The sequence below is a fragment of the Vombatus ursinus genome, unplaced genomic scaffold (genome assembly GCF_900497805.2).
Source record: "Vombatus ursinus unplaced genomic scaffold, bare-nosed wombat genome assembly UNPS02015255.1, whole genome shotgun sequence".
In the NCBI taxonomy this organism is placed as follows: Eukaryota; Metazoa; Chordata; class Mammalia; order Diprotodontia; family Vombatidae; genus Vombatus; species Vombatus ursinus.
The window spans coordinates 3,484,464-3,506,338 of record NW_020955033.1 but is presented as its reverse complement, the minus strand read 5'-3'; the positions used below and the strand labels follow the sequence as shown (position 1 = coordinate 3,506,338).

Here is a 21,875-nt window from a genome sequence, read left to right as displayed (position 1 = left end):
ATGGTCACAATTTTTTTTTTCCTGAATTTGAGGTGTGGTTCTTTCTTGGGTAAGAGGGTGTGGGAAAAGGAGCCATGAGAGCCTTTAAGAGAACTGAGGGAACCAAGATGGCAGATTAGAGGCAGCAACCCAACTGAATTCTCTCAACAGTCCTGTCCAAACAACTTTAAAATAATTTATCAGGCCTTTTGCGGGTTGGCGGGAAGTGAGGTGGCAGCACCATGAAAGCCTCGGGCACCCTGAGAGAATATAAGGTAGTTGAACACTTTCTGCCTACTCCCAAGAGTCCAGTGCCACCTCTTTATCAGATGCAGATCTTTGCTCCTAATCATGTTGTAGCAAAGTCTCGATTCTGGTACTGTGTTTCCCAGCTGAAAAAGATGAAGAAGTCTTCTGGAGAAATTGTATACTGTGGACAGGTCTTTGAAAAGTCCCCTCTTAGGGTGAAAAACTTTGGCACCTGGCTGCGCTACCATTCCAGGAGTGGAACCCACAACATGTACAGGGAGTACAGGGACCTGACCACTGCTGGTGCCGTCACTCAGTGCTACCGAGTTATGGGAGCCTGTCACCGTGCCCGGGCCCACTCCATCCAGATCATGAAAGTGGAAGAAATTCCTGCCAGCAAGTGCCACCGGCCTGCAGTCAAGCAGTTTCACATCTCCAAAATCAAGTTCTCTCTGCCCCACAGAGCTCTGCATCACCAGCACAAACTACGCTTTACTACCAAGAGGCCCAACACGTTCTTCTATGTGCAGAGACAAGGAGGCACCTGTTTTATTTGATCTGTTTAAATAAATTTCTCAATTGGAAACCCCCCTAAAAAAAATAATGCATCAGATCAAATTTTGGAATGGCAGAGCCAACAAAAGGTTGGATGGAAACATTTTTCCAGCCTAAAAAAACTTAGGAGATCAGCAGAAAAGGTCCATAACATCTGGGTGGGTGCCAGACTGGAGCATACTCACTGAAAACACCAGTGGCAGCAACAACAGCAGCTTTAGGAACTCTCAGTCCAGAGAGGGTAAGGGAGCTGGGTATCTGGTCAGAAAGAGATTACAGGGGACTCTGCTGGTACTGGGGTAAGCTGGTACTGTCTGGAGATTCTATTGCCCATATGCAGTTCTGGGTTGCAGTTCTAGGGCAGAGAGGAGCATCAGTGGTCTGTCATATGGGAGCAGGGTTCCTAGTCCCAGTTCCAAGGCAAAAAGAAGTGCTAGTGTTTGTGACTGGAGAGGACCAGGGGCCCTTCCTAGGTAAATACCACAGGACATAGCATGAGAACAGTGACCATACCTCTCCCAGAATCACAGTACCTTGGAAGCAACAAAAACTTGTAAACCCCCAGAACTAGCTCTGAAAACAGCAGTATGAAAAAGCCCAAAGCTTGGGGCAGTGCCTCCTCACCCTGAGGTGAGCAGAGCTCAATTTTAACATAAAGTTCAAAGTCAAGAAATTGTCTGGAAAAATGATCAAACAACAACAACAACAAAAAGAACTTGACCATAAAAAGCTACAAAGTTTGAAAGGAAGACCAAGACATAAAGAAGACAACAATGTGAAAACAGCTGCACACAAAGCCTCAAAGAAAAATATTAATTGGACACAAGCCCAACAAGAATTCCTGAAAGAGTTAAAGCAATAAGAGAGGTAGAGGAAAATTTGAGAAAAGAATGCAGAGACATGCAAGAATATTATGAAAAAAAAGAATTAGCAGCTTGGTAAAATAGACACAAAAAATACCAAAGAAAATACCAAAGAAAATAACCAAAAACAAAGTTGGCCAAATGGAAAAAGAAGTACAAAAATCTCACTGAAGAAAATAAATCCTTAAAACTTGGAATTGGACAAGTGGAAGCTAATAACTCCACGAGACATCAAGAAACAATAAAAGAAAGCCATAACAATGAAAAAAAAAACAAGAATTACCTACTCAGTAAAACTGAGTATAATCCTTCAGGGGATAAAATGGACATTTAATGAGATAAAATGGACATTTAACAAAATAGAGGATTTTCAAGCATTCTTGATAAAAAGACCAGAGCTGAATAGAAAATCTGGCATTCAGACACAAGACTCAAGAGAACCATAACAAGGTAAACATGAAAGAGTAATCATAAGGGACTAAAAAATGTTAAACTGTTTACATTCCTACACAATAATACATGTAACTCTTAAGAACTTTATCATTATTAGGGTAGTTAAAAGGAGTTTTCATAGACAGAGGGCATGAGTGTGAGTCAATTATGTTGTAATGAACTCAGAAAAAATTAAAGAGTGAGAAAGAGGGATGCACTTCAAGAAGTGGGAAGGAAGTGGTAGAATTGGGAAATTTATCTTACATAAAAGAGGCATACAAGGATAAGCTTTTAAAGTGGAGGGGAAAATGGGGGGGCAATGTTTGAACCTTTCTTTCATCAAAATAGGTTCAAAGAGGGGAAAACACACACTCACACACACACAGTATAGAAATGTAACTTACCCAATAGGGAAATGGGAGGGGAAGGAGATAAAAGAAAGGAAGGGATGATAAAGGGGAAGACAGATGAAGGAAGACAATAGTCAGAAGCAAAACAGACTTTTGAGGAGGGACAGAATAAAAAGAAAGAAAAGAACAAACAGAAGAAAATGAGATGGAGGGAAATAAACACTAATCCTAACTGTGAATGTAAATGGGAAGAGCTCACTCATAATATGTTTGAGTTGAAGCAAAAAATGTAGGGATAGCAACCATGATCTCAAAGTAAAAGCAAAAATAGACCTGACTAAAAGAGATGATCAGGGAAACTACATTTTGCTAAAAGTTATTGTAGAAAATGAAGTAATATCAAAAAGTTTTACAAACAAGTTTCTCTGATAGAGGCCTTATTTCTTAATTATACACTGAGTATGGAACTGAATAAAATTTATAAAAACAAGAGCCATTCCCCAATTGATAAATGGTCAAAGAATATGAACAGGCCATTTTCAGAAGTAGAAATCAAAGCTATTTATAGTCATGTGAAAAAAAATGCTCTAAATCACTATTGATTAGAGAAAAACAAATTAAAATAACTCTGAGGTGCAACCTCACACATATCAGAAATGACAAATGCTGGAAGGGAAGATGGGAAAATAGGTACACTAATGTACTATTGGTGTAGTAGTAAACTGGTCCAACCATTCTGGAAAGCAATATGGAACTATGCCCAAAGGGTTATAAAACTATACATACTCTTTGACTCAGCAATATTACTTCTAGGTCTGTATCCCAGAGATCAAAGGAAAAGGAAAAGGACCTATCTGTTGAAGCAAAGAACTGGAAATTGAGGAGATGTGCATCAATTGGGAAATGACTGAACAAGTTTTGGCATATGGTTATGATGGAGTACTATTATGCTATAAGAAATGGCAAGGTGGGTCGTTTCAGAAAAAAAAAATAGCAAGACCTACATGAATTTATACAGCGAAGTGAGAATCAGAAGATCATTGCACATGGTATAGCAATGTTCTAATGATGATCAGCTGTGAAAGACTTGGCTATTCTGATTAATACAATGATCCAAGACATTTCTAACAGACTCATAATGAAAAACGCTATCCACTTCCAGAGGGAAGACTGATATACTCTCAGGGCAAATCGGAGTACAGTTTTTTCACTTTATTTTTCTTGCTTTTCTTTCTTGCAGTACAACTAATATGGAAATAAGTTTTGCATGATTTCATGTGTATAATTGATATAGTGCTTGCCTGCTCAATGGGTGAGGGCAGGGTAGGAGGGAGGGAGAGAATTTGAAACCCAAAATTTAAAATGAAAAGAATGTTTAAAATAAATTAATACTTTTTTTAAAAAAAGAGAAATTAAAAGATTTGAAATAGTCACTGTGTCAAGCAAATCAATTAGGGAGGTGTAAAAGGATTGCCTGGCTACAGTGAGAGCCAAGTTGAGATTATATAGTAGATCTAATCAGCATCGTTTTGTGATTTTCTTAGGTCTATTCAGCAGCCCGTAAGTAGTTACCTCTCAGCAATCAGAGCTGCTGCTACTACATCTGGTGGATTCCACTATCAATGAAGGCAGCTTGTGGTGCACTGGACAGAGCACTGAACTTGGAATCAGGAAGACCTGAATTCAAATGTGGCCTCAGACACTTCCTAGATATGTGACCCTAGGCAAGTCACCTAACCTCTGTTTGTCTGTGTCCCCTCACACATATAGTAAGTATTAATAATGGCACTTATTTGGGTTTCTGTGAGGATAAAATGGGATGTTTGTAAAACCTCTTAGTACAGTGCCTGGCACACAGAAGGTACTTAATAAATACTTATTTCCTTCTTTCCTAACTTCTTTCAACAGTGGGTATTGGTGGGACTGAATAAGACCTCTGGATCTCTCAAACTCCCCAAGTGGGTGGTTGTGAGGAGCAAATGAAATAATATATGAAAACTGCTTTGCAAATCTCAAAGCATTATAGAAATTCTAGCTGAATTTTCTTTTCTCCCTCCAGACAGTTAAGTATACATAGGCAGGCACATACATGTGCGCATGCGCACAAACACACATACATACACACACACACACACACACACACACACCAAAACAAGTGGGTTACCTTGGAAAATTTTGTCAGACAGGATATTACCTGAACTTTATAAAATATCTTATCTACTTAGAGTTAATGCAAACTCAGGATAAGGTTAAAGAACATTTCATTTGGGAAAGAGATCCTGCTCAACTCCCCCAGTTCATCTCAGACTTGTAATAACTGTCTTCTAAAAAAAAGGCCAACAAAGATTTCACAGGAAGTGACAATAGTGGTTAAATTAGATGACAGGGATTGACCATTCTCATCTCTCTGTTTTCAGTGTAGGTGCTGAAACTCAAGACAGGACATCAGGAGAATATGATCAGAGGTCAAACTGATTAATGTAGAAAATGCATTAAGTAAAAACTGAGAAGACACTGGAAAAATCACTTAATACCAGTGGCCTCCATTCCATCAAAATGTCAGATGTAAAAAGTTCACTCAAAGAGTGAACGGTGCTGTGTAAAGTGACTGAACTTTCTGAGAAATAATTTATAGTCCTAGAAAAGTTAATTTACAAAGTGCTAATTTGTAAAATTTAGTCCATTTATCTTTCTTAGGTAGAAAATTTATTTTCTAACTATCTTATTCCACTTCAAAAGAAAAGTCATTCAATTTATTACAATGAATATGGACGATAAGAATATGTCTTAGCACCTATCTTAAAATTGCTCCAATTCTAGGCAATGGTCACGTTTGCATTATTCCTCATAAACATAGATTTACCTAACTCTATCAAAGCCAATCAAAATGCAGTCTAGTAGAGAGAATGAGACATACACAGATAACTCAAAATAATCCAGGAAGCCAGGAAACAATTTATTTTTTAAAACTTATATATCGTAACACGGCTTGATCTTTCACAGGTATAAAGTTACCATTCTTTCTGTACATTTGAATAGGAAACACACTTTTGTCCTCAAAGGGCTTTGTTTACATGTAGATTAGTCATAGCATTTTCAATCTAGATGAAATCTTAGTGGTCATCTAACCTTAGTTACAGAAAGATTACAAGGTTTCTTTTTGTGGCATAAGAGGTTAGACTCTGGGTTCTAGAAACACAGAGTTTGATTTTCAGGTTCTGAACTAAATTCACTGCCAAACTGAATAAATGGTAGGAAAATTTGATAAGAGTCTGCTCTATGTCTTGCCATGCCACCTCTCCCCCCTCCCATTCAATAAATTTCAGTGGTTACTTATTATTTCAATATTTAATATGAACTCTTCTGTCATGGCTCATCCAACCATATTACATATCAATAGCCTCTCTATTCTATGGCCCAGGCAAAATGGCCTGTTCACTGCTCCTCATACATGATGCGTCATTTCCCATCTATGTTTCCCTTGAACTGGCTGTCCTCTCATACCTGGAATATACTTCCTTGTCACTTCTGCCACTAGGAATTCCTGGTTTCCTTCAAGACTCAGTTCAAGAGCTACTTTCTATATGAAGCATTTCCTGATTCTCTCAGTTCCTTCAGCCATAAAATGATGATAATAGCACCTAGCTCAATGTGTTATTGAGAGGATCAAATAAAATAATGCATTAAAGAACTTCTTCAAATTTAAAAGCATAAATACAAGTTATTATCATAATTCTTTCTAGGGGAAGACAACAGAAGACTAGTATTTTCATTAAGTCACCATTCTGCAAAATTCCCTACAGAACAACTGGGTTTTCCTTCTCAGAACCCTCTTCAATATCTTTATTTTTCTCCTTAAATGTAGAGCTCAAAATTGGAATCTCTTCTAATATGAATCTGACCACCGTTTAGTGTAGTGGAAGGATGGCTTCCCAGACTATGCGTGTCATATATAACAATGCTGTCAATTTGTTCAGTGCAATTTTGTTATTAAAAATCAAAACAAAAGAAAACAGTAAGCCAATACCATATTATTCACTCTTATTGAAACTGCCTTTCACAAAACCATCACACACACACACACACACACACACACACACACACATACATACACACACCCCTCTCCAGGATGTTTTGTACATGGTATCTGACCTGAGCTATATCTGTAAAGTGTATTTTTGTTCTCCCCAGGGGCTTGAATGTGAGATTATATCATTGTGTTTTAGATAGAATTGTTTTGAGATTTGTCACTCTAGATTCTACTCAATTGGGAGGAGGGGAGCTAATAATTCTACTTGTGTTAAGTCTGAAATCGACTTATATTCCTAATATAATACAAGTCATTAATAAAAATATTTTAAAATGCCACCTCCTCCAGATTAACTTTTACTCCATTTCAGAGTCATTTTAGTAGGTAAGTGGCCCTGTAGCTACAATTACCAATATGCAAATACCAATATTTTCACACAGACTTGTAAAAATATTAAAGATAGAAGGAATATTATAGATCAAATAGTTCTATTGTTTCATTTTGCAAATGGAAAAACCGAGACCCAGAGAGGTCACACAGCAGACAAAAGGAAGCAAGTTGCCTTCTTTTTTCCAAGACTAACCCTCTTACTTACGTAATTGATTCCAACCCCAAATAGCCTTATATCTCCATCAGAAACTTGCCTCATTGGTCATTCGTTCATTCTTTCCCTGTACCTCTTTCTTGCTCATCTTCAATCCTAACCCTGCTATCTCTATGAAGCCAAATATTCTTTAGATCAACATGTTTTCTGTATCTCTCCTTATACTTATACTCTCCCAACCTTGTATTATACCTAGCCATATACAGATAAGCATGGTGTAGTCACTACACTTTAGTTAAGATCCTAGCTCTGCCCTTGACTATCCATGTGATTTTGGACCTCAATTTCCTCATGTGTAAAATAAGGGCATGTGGTGGGATTAGATGACCTCTAAACTCCCTTTCAGCTCAAATTTGTGCTATTTTTTTCTCCCTTCTTTCTTGGCCCCAATACCTCCACAGTACCTAACACTGTGCCTTGCACAAAATAGGCACTTAGTAAATTATTTTTGAATTATATTATTACATTATATATTAAATGAAAACAGAGTTTTGCAAACCTTAAAGCACTATATACAGGCTAGCTCTCATTGTTATACTGAATATCTCAAAACCAGGATTGAACAAAGGTCTAATGTTCTTTCCACAGGTAAAGTAAGGGCCCATGGTAAAACAGGTAGCAACTACAGGGTCCTAGTTTCCTGCATCCAAGTCCAGTACTCTGTCCACTACATCACATAGTACTTGATATAAACATAGTTTCTTATCTAAACTATAGCTATGGGGCAACTAGGTGGCTCAGTGGATAGAATGCAGAGCCTAGAGTCAGGAAGATCTAAGTTCCAATCCAGCCTCAAACACTTACTAGCTGTATGACTTTGGGCAAGTCACTTAACTATGTTTGCCTCAGTTTCCTTATCTGTAAAATGAGCTGGAGAAGGAAAGGGCAAACTATTCCAGTATCTTCGTCAAGAAAACCCCCAAATGAGGTCACAAAGGGTCGGACATGACTGAAACAACTGAACAACAAAGCTATAGACAATCAGCTTACCAGCTTTGCAATATAGATGGGTACAAGAGCCTTCTTAATGAATATGTTGTGTTCTTCTCTGGTTTCTTATATATACATATGCTTCATCGTTTGAGTTCAGGTGCAAAACAGCAGCCCAGACTTTTGGACAGCAAACCAGACATCCTTAAAGTATAGCTTAGCGGAGTAAAGATATCAGGCCTGGTTCTTTCTTTCACACACACTCCCCAAGGTTAGCAAATTTCCTTGAAAGAAGAAACTTGGATTTCTAGAATTAACCCATTACAACGCAGCTGAATTAGGAAGTTCAGAGACAAAGAAGCATGACTTCAGCAATTACAGGACAAAATCAATTACTTGTAAATAGGATCAATAAAAAAAAGATACAGGATCAATTTTAATCTTCTCAATAGAAATAAATCAGGATGAGCTCAACCTAATTAGCTATGGTAGTTTCTCCTCATCCTGATTATTCCTTCATCTGCTCAGTCAATGATTTCTAGAACAGTCATTTCCCCCTTTTAAAATATAACCATTCTGGTACTTCAACAAACACAGCAGCTTTTAAAGTATTCTTTCCTTAATGACTTTGCCCTTGATCTCACAGATTTATTAAATTAACTCAATGCAGATTTTATTAAATAAATATCCTCATTACTTCTAGAATAACTGTTATACAATTGCCAAAGTTCACAGTTACGTCTTCAATCACATGATAAAGGTCTCAACCTGTAATCTATTTATGAAACATTCCAATTAACTCCAGCAGGAATGCTGCTCTAGTTCTCTTGACAGAAATATCATAAACATTTCATAAAAGTCAAAAAAACAACAGAGTATTCCATAATGATTTTCCTGATATATGTGCTATCTTCTATCTAGCGGTTGTCAAATCCTCTCCCCGATCCCCGAAACCAACCTCTTCATCCAACCTCACCTTCATCCTGCTACCCATGAACTCACACCTATTCATTTTCATTTACTAGTGAATAGATTTTATTTATATAAATAACAGTTGGCACAGTCTGACTGACTGCTGTTGTTCTGAATTTCTTATTTTGTCTCTATCCAAACTATCCAAGCAAACTATCCAAGATATGGATTCATGGGTATGTGCATACACATACATAGACCCTAACCCTAGCTAACTTCATCACTTTTCACCTGCCTACTGTAGTAGCCACCTAATTGTTTTCTGCCCTCTGCAAACCATTCTCCACATGGCTGCTGAAGTGATTTTACTAAAGTGCAGATCTAAACATGTCCCTCTTCTGCTTAGTCAACTCCAGTAGCTCTCTATTATCTCTGGGCTCATAAGACAGACTTCTTATTTGATATTTAGAGCACTTCACAGCCATGCTCCAATTTATCATTCTAGTCTTATTATATATTATTCCCCATTCACACACACTATGGCCCAGTCCAACTAGCCTTTTTGCTACTTGTGAGGGACTGTCTGATGTTGGCAGCTACCAGGTTGGGCGCTGTGGCAAGGGTAGGGTAAGATCTGGGTATTTTGGAAGTCGAGGCAGGGGCTGTGGTAGGCAGAGTCGTGGTGAACTGGGATGGGCTGGATATGGAGAAGCCCTGAGGCAATGGGCAGTGCTCTGTGAGATAAGCTGGGTACAAGGAAGTAGCCGAAGCTTGAGCTCCTGAGGCAAGGGGCGGTGCCACGTGGGAGTGGGACGACAGAGGACTGAGTTCCCTTTGCTTAGTCCCCTCCCTATATGCAACGTCATCCCCAGATGCCTCTTGTGACCTTCCTGACTTCCTGGGTCCCTTTGTGCAGCACTGACCCCAGACCCCTCCTGAGTCTGACTTCCTAGGTCACGTACTTTGTCTATGCGCAAATCCCAGATGCCTCCTTCCTATATCCGGTCCTGGCCTCCTACGTCACTCCCTCCCCCTTGGTGTGCTAAACTCAGACAGCCCCTTCCGGTATCTGACCCTACAATCATTGGCTAGTAAGCGGGCTGGGGAGGAGGGGCTAGGTAGGTTTTTAGGAACAAGCGTGGTCAGATCACACGTGCTCTCCCCTGGCTCCTGCCCTGTTGCTCTGGCCTTGCTGCTTGGGCTTGCTATGATGGCTTGCTGTGTTGGCCTCTGAATAGAGCTCTGGTGTTGGCGCCTCCCGATGGCTCGTCTCTGTGTGGTGATCCGGCTGAGGACCAAAGACTCGGGAGTGAGTAAGACTCTGGTAGTGTGCTCCTTATAGAAGGAGTGGGTACCAGTATACGGCTGGCAGAAGGTCGGCGTGCAGCCAGTATAGCTACTCTTCATATCTAACCCTCCATCTGTTGCTGTCCACCATGCCTGGAATGCTTTCCATTCTCACTTTGACCTCTTAGCATTCCCAGTCGCCTTCAAAGTTCAGCTCTAATGCCACCTTCTACATGAATTAGGCTTTGCTGAATATCTTCCCCTCGCCATAACAATTACCATGCATTTATATTTTTTTTATATTATTACATGCTGTCTATGACATAGTGTCTTCCTCAACAGAATGTACCTTCCTTGAATGGAAAAAAAAAAGTTTTATTTCTGTCTTTGTATCCCCAATTCCTGGTAGATAGTAGGTGTTTAATAAATGTTGATTAAATTAAATTACAAGGTATAACCTAGAGTACACACCAGGAAAATAGATAATATTGTTTCTTCATCATCAAAAGAACCTTATAAGATATGTAGGGGGCAGGTACTAATACTTAACCCTTCATGGAGGCTAATGTTTATAGGTTTTAAGGGAATCACTGAAGTCACTAAAGGTAATATGTTGGGCCTAAAAACCAGATCTACTCACTCTCACAGTTCATACTGCCTTTCTATTTGTACTCAGGAAAGAGAGGAAAGTATCTGAACTTTAAAAGGAATTTTTTTTCCATTAAAAAATCATGTATTTCTCAACAGCTTATAATTCAAGAATTTAAGACTTGGACTTTTGTTGTTGTTGTTGTTTGGTTTTTTTCTGCCAGACAGCTTAAAAGATACTCTACCATGGTCACTCAACCAAAATATGGCTTGCTACATTTCAGCTATCCACATTATCAAGTATTAAAGTTATGACCTGAACTGACATACATCAAAAAGCTAGAGTGAAAGTTCCATCTCAGTATTCAGATAGTCATTCATCAATGTCATGAACAAAATTCCACATGGAGGCCTGCCTTCAAAACATGAAATCCCCATCTGGCAAGATCTTAATGAACAAAGGAAAGCTTCATGTGTAATGAAGCAAGTCCCTTTGGTAGATGTTTCTTGACAGCTGCATCTTGGGGCCATCGCCATTCTGGGTGCATTGCTTCACCTTCCAGAAACAAAACTACCATTCCCCCACATATATTTTCAAATGATGAAATGTATACAAGATAAATGGTCTTTATCCTCACATGTCTTTAATGGAATGAAATTGTGTTTTCATCAGTCATAATATTTACACTGTAGTCAAACCTCATTGTTCTTATGCGCAACTGGTTTTTTTTTCCTTTTTATGTCATTTTTATGACATATTTTATGTCATTTTTCTTTTTTTTAACATCATTTCAACCTCTCTGTAGAGCCAAGCAGCATCAATAAGAGACAAAACTAAATTTATTTAGGAAGAGGCAGGGTGATTATAGAAAATACATTTCGGAATCTTTTATGACAATAGTATAATTGCACTGAATTTATGTCTCCATTGTACCTGTATTACATCTATATGTTTCTAATTAATATCACAGGTAAAGATGTAAGAGCAAAGCCTGAATTGATGGATGACCTCTGCCATCCCACGGGCCTCTATCCTGATTGGATTACAGCAGAGTAATGCGCTCAAGTCCCCTATTTTAGGAGGGACACCAGTAAGCTTGAGAGTATTCAGAAGAGATCAACCAGGACAAGAGGGAGCATTGAGATCATGGCTTTATGAGTATGGTCTGAAAGAACTGTTGACGTTCACTTTGATAAAGAGAAACAAAGGAAGTTCATCCAGTTCAATTCCACAAACATTTGCAAAAGTACTTTACTAGGCACTAGAGATATAATAATGAAAACAAATCAGTTCTTTAAGAAGCTTTCGTTCTGTCTTTAACATGAATACAGATAAAAGAGGAATGGGTAATTTGAGGAGAGAAAGACCACTAGGTGGAAGAGGATCAGTAAAGACTGCATAGCTGTCTTCAAGAAAGATAGAACCAGGATAGAAAAGCTTGCTAACAATCAGAGCTATACAAAAGTGGAATGGACTGCCTCAGGAGGGAATAGGTTCCCCTTCCCTGGAGCTCATCAAGCAATGGCTGAATGACCACTTGTCAGGTGTGCTGTCCTGGGTATTCTTTTGGGGGATGGATTGGACTAGATGATTGCCTGTGTGCTTTATAGCTTAGATGTATGACCTTAGGGTTGGAGTTATCTAATACTATAAAGATCAGATTGTCAACCACCCTATCTTACAGATGAGGAAACTGAGGTTCATAGAATTTAAATGCCAATAGTCCCACAGGTACTGAGCAAGAATGGTGACATTCAAATACAGGTGCTATAATTCCATATCAAGTGTTCTATTACACCACACTGCCATCTTGATTTTTATTCTGTTTATCATACAGAAATCATTTTTAATTATAAGCTCTAGTTCCATGTTCTTCATGTTTCTTCTATTGCACTTTGGATGACCTATAATTTTGATCGTTCTGAGATAATTATTTGCTATCATATAGCACCACTGAGAGAATCATAAAGTTTTGTTTTGATTTAACAAGGTGCTCTTTGGCAGAAGAAAGCTGGGGATCATTGGAAAGGCTGCAGTTTGCCAAATGTGATCCAACCTGAGCTCCACCATTCACTTTCTTTGTCCAATTTGCTATGCTTCTGCGCTGTTTCAAAAGACTGCTAGATCTGTCCAGTGGGCTACTTATCCAACTATATGCCATAATATGGACAATTTTTATTTTTTATCCCCCTTTTCCCAACTGGATTTCTAAACTGATGTCTTTCTAATTACCATCTCACTGAGGAGGCCTTGTAATATTCTGTAATGTTTCACAACTCAATGTAATAGCATAGTGGCGTCTACAAGAGGAACACCCAGAGAACCTTTAGTCACTGGAGAATCCCTCTACTACTTACATTCCATGTAGAAGAACAAATACTCAGTCAATTCCTGAAAAGTTATTTCTGAGCAAGCACCTGCAATAAAATCTTATGTGATTTGAATATCTGTATGACAGACAACTTGTTGGAGAGTAGTTTTTAAGGCAAAAGTTTTTTTTTTTTTGAGGGACTAGTTCATTTTATTTTTTTCCATATTAAACATATTTTCACATTAGTCATGTTGTAAAGAAGAATTAGAACCAATGGGAGGGACCATGAGAAAAAATAAACAGAAAAAAAAGAGACAGAGAGAAAAAGAATATGCTTCGATCTGTATTAGTTATCTTATTATCTATTAGTTATCTCCATAGTCTCTTTCTCTGGATATGGACAGTATTTTCCATCATGAGTCCTTTGCAGTTGTCTTAAATCCTTGCATTGCTGAGAAGAACTAAGTCTATCAAAGTTAGTCATTGTACAATGTGACTGTTACTGTGTACAGTGTTCTCCTGGATTCTGCTTATTTCACTCAGCATCAGATCATATAGGTTTTTCCAGGTTTTTCTGAAGTCTGCCTGCTCATCATTTCTTATAGCACAGTAATATTCCATTACATTCATATACCACAACTTGTTCAACCATTCCCCAATTGATGGGCATCCCCTCAATTTCCAATTCTTTGCCACCACAAAAAGAACTGCTGTAAATATTTTTGTACATGTGGGTCTTTCTCCCACTTTTATGATTTCTTTGGGATACAGACCTAGAAGTGGTATTGCTGAGTCAAAGGGTATGGGCAGTTTTATAAAGGCAAAAGTTCTTAACATGAGAACCATGAATGAGAGACAGAAGGGGGGAGACACAGAGAGAGAGAGAGAGAGAGAGAGAGAGAGAGAGAGACAGAGAGAGAACTATATTTCATTATAATTGGTTTCCCTTACATTCCTATTTATTTTATTTTATACATTCAAAAACATTCTGAGAAGGCATTCATTTTTTCACCAGATTTCCAAAGGGGTCCATTACACAAACAAAAGAGGTTAAGAGCACCTGATCTGACTACATTTTGTTCTGTTGAGTTTGTTTGTTTGTTTGTTTTTAATTAATAAATAAGAACATAGGAGGTTCTCAGTGTCTATATTCCTCAGTCACTGGGTAACTGTAAAAGTCTGCCACTGTAGAAAATCATCCATGAAAGTTTCCCTACTCCTTCTTCAAGTTTTGGCTAAGGATATATTTTAAGCACACATAAACTGTTCTCACATATTTTGTGGAGATGAGAAAGCCTTCTCATTCATCATTTTTTTCTTCAGTAAAAGCATCATCCATGAATTTTTTTCTTCTTATGGAATCTTATCCTCTGAGATGTCTTGAAAATTAATTCCTAGGTGCCTTCAAATTTGTGATGCCACCAGTACAGATTTCTTCAGGTCAAGACAAGACATTCTTCCTGATTTCATCTCTTTGAGCAACACTGCCTTTCCTTCCCTTACCTAGTATTTAGAGATCTGAGTCTCACTATTTTGTGTGACTATAGGAGTAAGAGTAGAGAATGGACCAATGATTTCATTAATATAGGAAAGTCTTGGGTAAAGAAATTCTGTTGACTAGAGTATTAAGAGATTAAGTGACTTGCCCAGGGTCACACAGACAATATATTTCAGAAGTTGGACTTGAACTCAGATCTTCCTGGCTTGAAGGCTAGTTCTCTATCCACTATGCCAAAGTGCCTTTTGTGAGACTAAATTTCTCATAATCTTCCATCGTTCTCCTTGGTATAATTTTGCAAGTGAGCTCTTTCCATAAACCAATATTGTCCTTGGTTGTTATTTCACTCCACTTGGCAAAGAGATCCTGAATTTGATGGACGAGGTGCTTTCTGGGCTCATTTGTCCACTTTGTGGTGGTAATGATTTTAAGTTCTTTAAGAAATGATGACAGAATCAATGTCTTCACTTTTTAAAAAATTTCTCACGTTACAGTCTATAATTTATTTAAACTGGCCATTTTAGAACTACTGTTATTGCAAATAATGTTTTCTTCTTATCTTTTTATCTTTTTTTCCTGAATTTAATGTGGATTTTAACCTTTGATATCAACAGTCAATGAGCTACCTGCACCTAACAAATTCCAAAGCTCTTCTTGAAGAAAGTACCAATGATTAATCTTAGGCTCTGGAAAGGGGGATAAAAAACATGTATTTCCCATGTTATGATATACAATTGAATGAGCTCATGGTCATTCAGCATATACTGTATGTCCCAAAAATTTTAGTGCAGTTTTTAAAAATTATTTTTATTTACCCCATTAAATGTTTCCCAATTATATGTAAAATATTTGCAACAATCACTTTTTAAAATTCTGAGTTCCAAATTCTCTCCTTTCTTCCTGCCAACTCTTCTCCTTGAGAAGGCAAGCAATTTTGTTTTGATTATACATAGAAGGACATGAAAAACATATTTCCATGTTAGTAATGTTGTAAAAGAAAACACAAACAAAATAAAACAAAAAAGATAAAGAAATTTTTATAAACTATCCTTCAATCTGCATCCAGAGTTCATCTGTTCTCTCTCTGAAAGTAGATAGCATTTTTCATCACAGGTCCTTTGGAATTGTCTTGGATTATTGTGTTGATCAGAGTATCTGAGTCTTTCACAGATGATCATCCTTTCATTTTACGAGGTACAATGTTCTTCAGGTTCTGCTCACTTCACTTTGGATCAGTTCACATATGTATTCATAGGTTTTTCTGGAACCATGTTGCTCATCATTTCTTATAGCACAATAGTATTTCGCCACAATTATATACTACAACTTGTTCAGCCATTCCCCAATTAATGGGCATCCCCTCAATTTCTAACTCTTTGCCACCACAAAAAGAGCTATCAAATATTTTTGTATGTATAGGTCCTTTTCTTTTTCTTTTTTAAAATCTCTATGGGATACAGATCTAGTAGTGGTATTGCTGGGTCAAAGAGTATGCACAGTTTAATGGCCCCTTGGACATAGTTCTAAACTGTTCTCCAGAATGGTTGGACCAGCTCACAACTCCACTAACAGTGCATTAGTGTCCCAATTTTTCCACATGCTCTCCAGCATTTGTCATTTTCCTTTTCTGTCATGTTAAAGAATCTGATAAGTGTGAGGAGGTGTCTTAGATTTATTTTAATTTGCATTTCTCTAATCAGTAGTGATTTGTAGCATGATTTCATGTGACTAAGAGGTTTGATTTCTTCTTCTGAAAACTGTCTATTCATATCTTTTGACTATTTATCAACTGGGGAAAGGCCTTATTTTTATAAATTTAGCTCATTCCCTACATGTTTGAGGAATGAGGCCTTTATCAGAGAAACTTGCTGCAAAAATTTTCCCCTAGTTTTCTGCTTTCCATCTAATTCTGGGTGCATTAGTTTTGTTTGTGCAAAAGCTTTTTAATTTCATGTAATCAAAATTATCTATTTTATTTCCTATAATCTCTTCTATCTCTTGTTTAAACTCTTTCCTTATCTATAGATCTGACAGGTACAGTTTCCTACACTCCTCTAATTTACTTATGACATCACCCTTTATGTCTAAATCATTTATCCACTTTGATTTTATTGTGCTACATGGTGTGAGGAGTTGGTCTCAGCCTAGTTTCTGCCAAATTACTTTCCAGTTTTCCTAGCAATTTTTGTCAGATGTAGAGTTTTTATCCCAAAGGCTTGGATCTTTGGGTTCATTTAACACTAGATTTCTATGGTCCTTTACTACTGTGTATTGTGTACCTAATATATTCTGCTGATCTACCACCCTATTTCTTAGCCAGTACCAGATTGTTTTGATGACTGCCACTTTGATGACTGGTCTGCCTTTTTTTTTAACTTTTTTTTATTAACTTCTTTGATATTCTTGAAGCTTTGTTCTTCTGGATGAATTTTGTTGTTATTTTTTCTAGCTATATAAAATAATTCTTATTTAATTGGTTTGGCATTGAATAAGTAAATTAGGTAGAGCTGTCATTTTTATTATACTGGCTCATCCTACCTATGAGCAATTAATATTTTTTTTCTAATTGTATAGATCTGTCGTTGTATGAAAAGAGTTTTGTAATTGTGTTCATATAATCCCTGGTTTGTCTTGGAAGGTAGAATCCAAAGTATTTTATATTGTCTGTAGTTACCTTAAATGGAATTTCTCTTTCTATTTCTTCCTATTGGGTTTTGTTGGTTGTATATCAAAATGTTAATGATTTATGTGGGTTTATTTTATATCCTGCAATGTTGAAGTTACTAATCATTTCAATTATTTTTAGTTGTTTCTCTAGGGTTCTCTAAATATATCATAGTATCATCTGCAAAGAGTGATAGCTTTGTTTTCTCATTGCCTATTTTATTCCTTCAATTTCTTTTTCTTATTGCTATAGCTAATATTTCTAGTACAACATTGAATCAATAGTGGTGATAATGCACATCCTTGCTTCATTGCTTACCTATTGGGAATGCTTCAAGTTTATGCCCATTACAGATAATGCTTGCTCTTGGTTTACTAAGTTCAGTTTTAAGACTGAATTTTGTGATACCCTATTTGTACACTTACTAAAATGATACATGATGGACGGGTGTAACACTTCTAAGTAGTCCACAAGACATTGACCATTCTCATTTCCTGATAGCAAGCCATATCCTCCAAAATAGTTTTCACTGACTCCCTTGCACCAAGAGAAGACCAGATGACCTCTGTGGTTCCTTCAAACTCTTAAATTATTTGATTGCTCAGGCATCAGAATAATATACTCAGCTCTGGTGCAGGCCATAACAAGGGAGTAGAAAAGCAGAGAAGGAACTGTGGTAGGAATAATGATCCAGAATACTTCACTTAGTTCTTTTGTTTTGGCTCTCAAATTCATTTGCATGATGGTGAGGAAGTCTCAGGAGAGCTGAATGGAACAACACTGCCCTAATCCAGATGCAGCTTTGAGCTGTTTCTGGGGAAGGAGATGGGTTGTGGGGATTTGTTGGGTAGAGTTCTAAAAATGTGTTTAGGGAATTCAGGCTGATAACCAAGGCTTTAATAAGAGTTAAAAGGAATCTTCTAGTCCCCAAATAAGAAAAAATTTAAAAACAAAAAACAGATTTAATCTTAGCCTAAGATTTCTGCTGGCTTTTTTAGATAGCTTGGCTGGGTATAAGGGTTCATATCCTTCTGCTATGCAATAAAAGACCTTTAGCCCTCCCTTACTAGGAAAAAGCTTACTAACTACTACATTGAGCACACAGTATCAGAGAGCAGCAGATAGCTCTGAAGAACCTTTAGATTTTGAGATGGTAACACCAAAGACTAATAGTAATGTCTAGTAGAAAACAGAGACTGCACACCCTCGAGAGACAATACAATGTTCAAAAAAGAGTAGCAAAGAATAGCATAATGGTATCAATGGAGGACTCATGTTTACCATGGCGTTTTATGTTTACTGCATGGTCATGTATGCACTCTGCGTATATGCTTGCGCCCAGTGGATATGGCAACTTGTGAGAAAGGGTAGCCCTGTGGAAAAGTGGGAATTGTCACTTGTATTACTAGTCTGTCTAAATGTCTTTTCCTTTGACCTGTATCCTTGTTGGTTATGTGGTAAAAATAAACACATCGGTGGGGGCTTATGAACTATAGAAGTAGGTTTTCATTAAAATACCTGACAGAAAAATGCAAAGTATGTTTAAGTCAAGGAGTAATTCCTTTCTGAAAAATATCTCCACATTAATTTAAGTTCCACCTAAATTAGCGTCTTGAGCTGAGGAATGAAAAATACCTGCATTCCAGCATTTGGTACTAGAAACACCAAAAGCTATTTTACACACATATGTATATATGTATGTTTTATGTATGTATATGTACATACACATATGTTATACACAAGAAATAGAAATGATTATTTTAATATCATAATTCTAGAAAGGGTATGAAAGCAAATCATCTGTTCCATTGCTTTCCAAGAGGACAAAACTAAAACATACTCATGAGTGTTTAAAGAATTTTTAAGACCTCCAGGGAAGATTCCACAAATTTGCTTAGTAAGTATTCCTAATGTTTTGCAGTTACCTAATCATATAATTTTAGTGCTAGAAGGAATCTTAGAGATCATCTATTCTCATAGAATGGCACCCCCTCATTTGCAGTTTTTAATAAATTCTTAGAAATTATTACCTAAAGCCTGAATCCTACATATATCAGGGTAAGCTCTTGTTTTTAATTCTCAAAGATTAAAAAAAAAAAGACAGGTAAACATCCACTGGGTAATATACTTTTCTACACTGTAATTCATTAGAAAACCACTCCAACCTGTAAAATGAATTTTAGTGACTGTGTCTACTCATAAGAATATTGTTCACTGTTTTTAGATTACTGTACCCTCAGAAAAAGAAGGAAATAGCTTCTTTTAACTCACATGTCTTCCATGACTGATATTTTAAATACTTTATATTATTCATATTTCTACTTAGAAAAATTTTCACAGTTAATTATTTCAACTAATATGGTAGTTTCCAGTCAAATAATTGTTTTGTTTACAAGCGGATTTTTTTTCTTTAACGCTTTATAGAAACTTCTTACAATCCTTCCTTCCTTCATTGCTGTTTCTTTTTAATACCCTGGCACTAAAAGTAAGAGGTAAGTGCATAATCTGTGCCCATGGGACACTTATTTATAGACTATTTAGTGTCTGCTTTAAATAACACCACATTGCTAATTAATTTACAAGCAATCACCAATTGCTAGTCTAAATACCAATAGAGGAAATACCACACTGATTACCAATTAAGTGTAGAACAAAGCACAGTTGTAAGGAAATCTCAAGATCTAGGCTTGATTCCCAGTTCTATGACTTAATAGCTCTGTGATCTTGAATAAGATTTGAGATTCAGTTTCCTTATCTTTAAAATAAGCATAATAACACTTTCACAATCTCATGGGGTTTTTCCGGAATACCAAATGATATGATAGATGGAAAGTTTTTTGTACCGTAAAGGACTACATAAATATAAACTATTTGTATAATTTTGTTCCTTTTGTTCCACCAGAATCTCACCCTGATGCCTCATTCTGGTGTGAAAGTGACGCTATCTCTGCTAACAGAGAACAAACTCCAGCAGGTTCCAAAGGTGGAAGGTCATTAAGAAAGGGCCTTGGCAATGGACTGTTTGTTGCCTGAGAACTGAGCTATTTTAATTCCCAAAAGGCTCATTATCAGGCAGGTCAGAAGATAATGAAGTTTGAGACCTACATCTGTGGAGGAAGCCCCTACAATTGTGAAGGTTTTCTATTAGGGTTTCTTTCTTGGGTTTGATCTTTATAATTATACAATGTATGAAGTACAAATCATTAAGAGGATTCTTGTTCAGGTTTGGGCTGGGGTGCATGGCCTCTGAATTCTAAGATTCCTCGATTTGAAGCCCATATGTAAGGTAGCTTTTCTCAGCAGTGAATGAGAAACACCCACTAGAGATTCAAGAAAGAAATTTATAATTATTCTACAGTTTTGTGGTTGTCCCTGAAAATGCTCTTTTTTCTATACAAGCTGATCTTCCTAAAGCAGAGTTCTGACCATGTTACCTCCCCTCTCCAGTAGTTCCCCACCCCTCCAGGATCAAATATAAAATCTTCTGTTTGCTTTTAAAAGCCCTTCATAAATTGGTTGCTTCCTACCTTTTTGGTCTTCTAACACCCTGCTTCTCTCCTCATATTCTACAATCCAGTGATATTACTCTTCCTCCCACATATACTCCATCTCTCAATTCCATGCATTTTTACTGGATATCACCCCTGACTAGAATTCTTTCCCTCATCTCTCCCACCTACTTTCCTTAGCTTCCTTCAAGTCCCAGCTAAAATCCTACTTTCTTTTTTTTTAATTTATTTTATTTTTAATTTATTGAATAAAACATCCATAATATAGTATAATTTAAAAAAGATGATTGTACGTGAAACTTCAAATCTGTTACGTACAACTTGCTGTTCCTTTTAAATACATAATAAAGTCCTCATGTAAATTTCTTTTTTTTCCAAATAGGTATTTACATATAAAATCATTCTATACATGCTTCCATTTATCAGTTCTTTCTCTGATAAGAACTGATAAATCCTACTTTCTGCAAGAAGACTCTCTTGATCCCTATTAATGCTTGCAAGTCGTGGCATCATCTATGTTTTGGTCCTCTTCGAGAAGGAAGGACAAACCACAGGACAATACTAGTGCCTTCTTGCTAAGATTGTCTCCAATTATGTTCAATCCAAACAGCTTCCAGATAAGGGAACCAACTGCTGTGGAGAAGGGACCAGCCAACCCTACCAACTACCACAGGTCAGGCAGGCCAGTCTGGGTGAAGCAGTAAAACACCCTGAGGAAGAAATAGGAGGTAACATATGGCAGGCAAGTTGAACTACCACCACCACCATGACCACCTTCTCCCTTCCCACCTCAGTGGAAGTAAGCCAGAGACCTGAAAGGCTTCCAGCCCAGTGCCCACAACCGTCATCCTTGGAAGTAATCCCTATGGAGATGCAACCAGGCAACCACTGCTGCGGGTGCTATCAATCAATCAATCATTATTAAGTGCCTACTATGTCTCTGGCATTGTCCTAAACACATCCTAAGGGGATACAAAAAAGAGGCAAAAAAAATTCCCTACTTTCAAGGAGCTCACTCCTTAAGTGAATGGTGAGTGCTACAGTCACATATATTGAAGAAAGAAAGAAGGAAGGAAGGAAGGAAGGAAGGAAGGAAGGAAGGAAGGAAGGAA

General features: G+C 37.3%; 1 protein-coding gene and 1 pseudogene across 1 annotated transcript in view; one reads left to right on the top strand and one right to left on the bottom strand.

Moving 5' to 3' along the window:
• LOC114031871 (peroxidasin-like protein) overlaps nucleotides 1-21,875 on the bottom strand; it is a 475,034-nt gene that overhangs the window by 367,443 nt on the left and 85,716 nt on the right. The window lies entirely within an intron of this gene.
• Nucleotides 222-785, top strand: LOC114031716 (annotated as a pseudogene).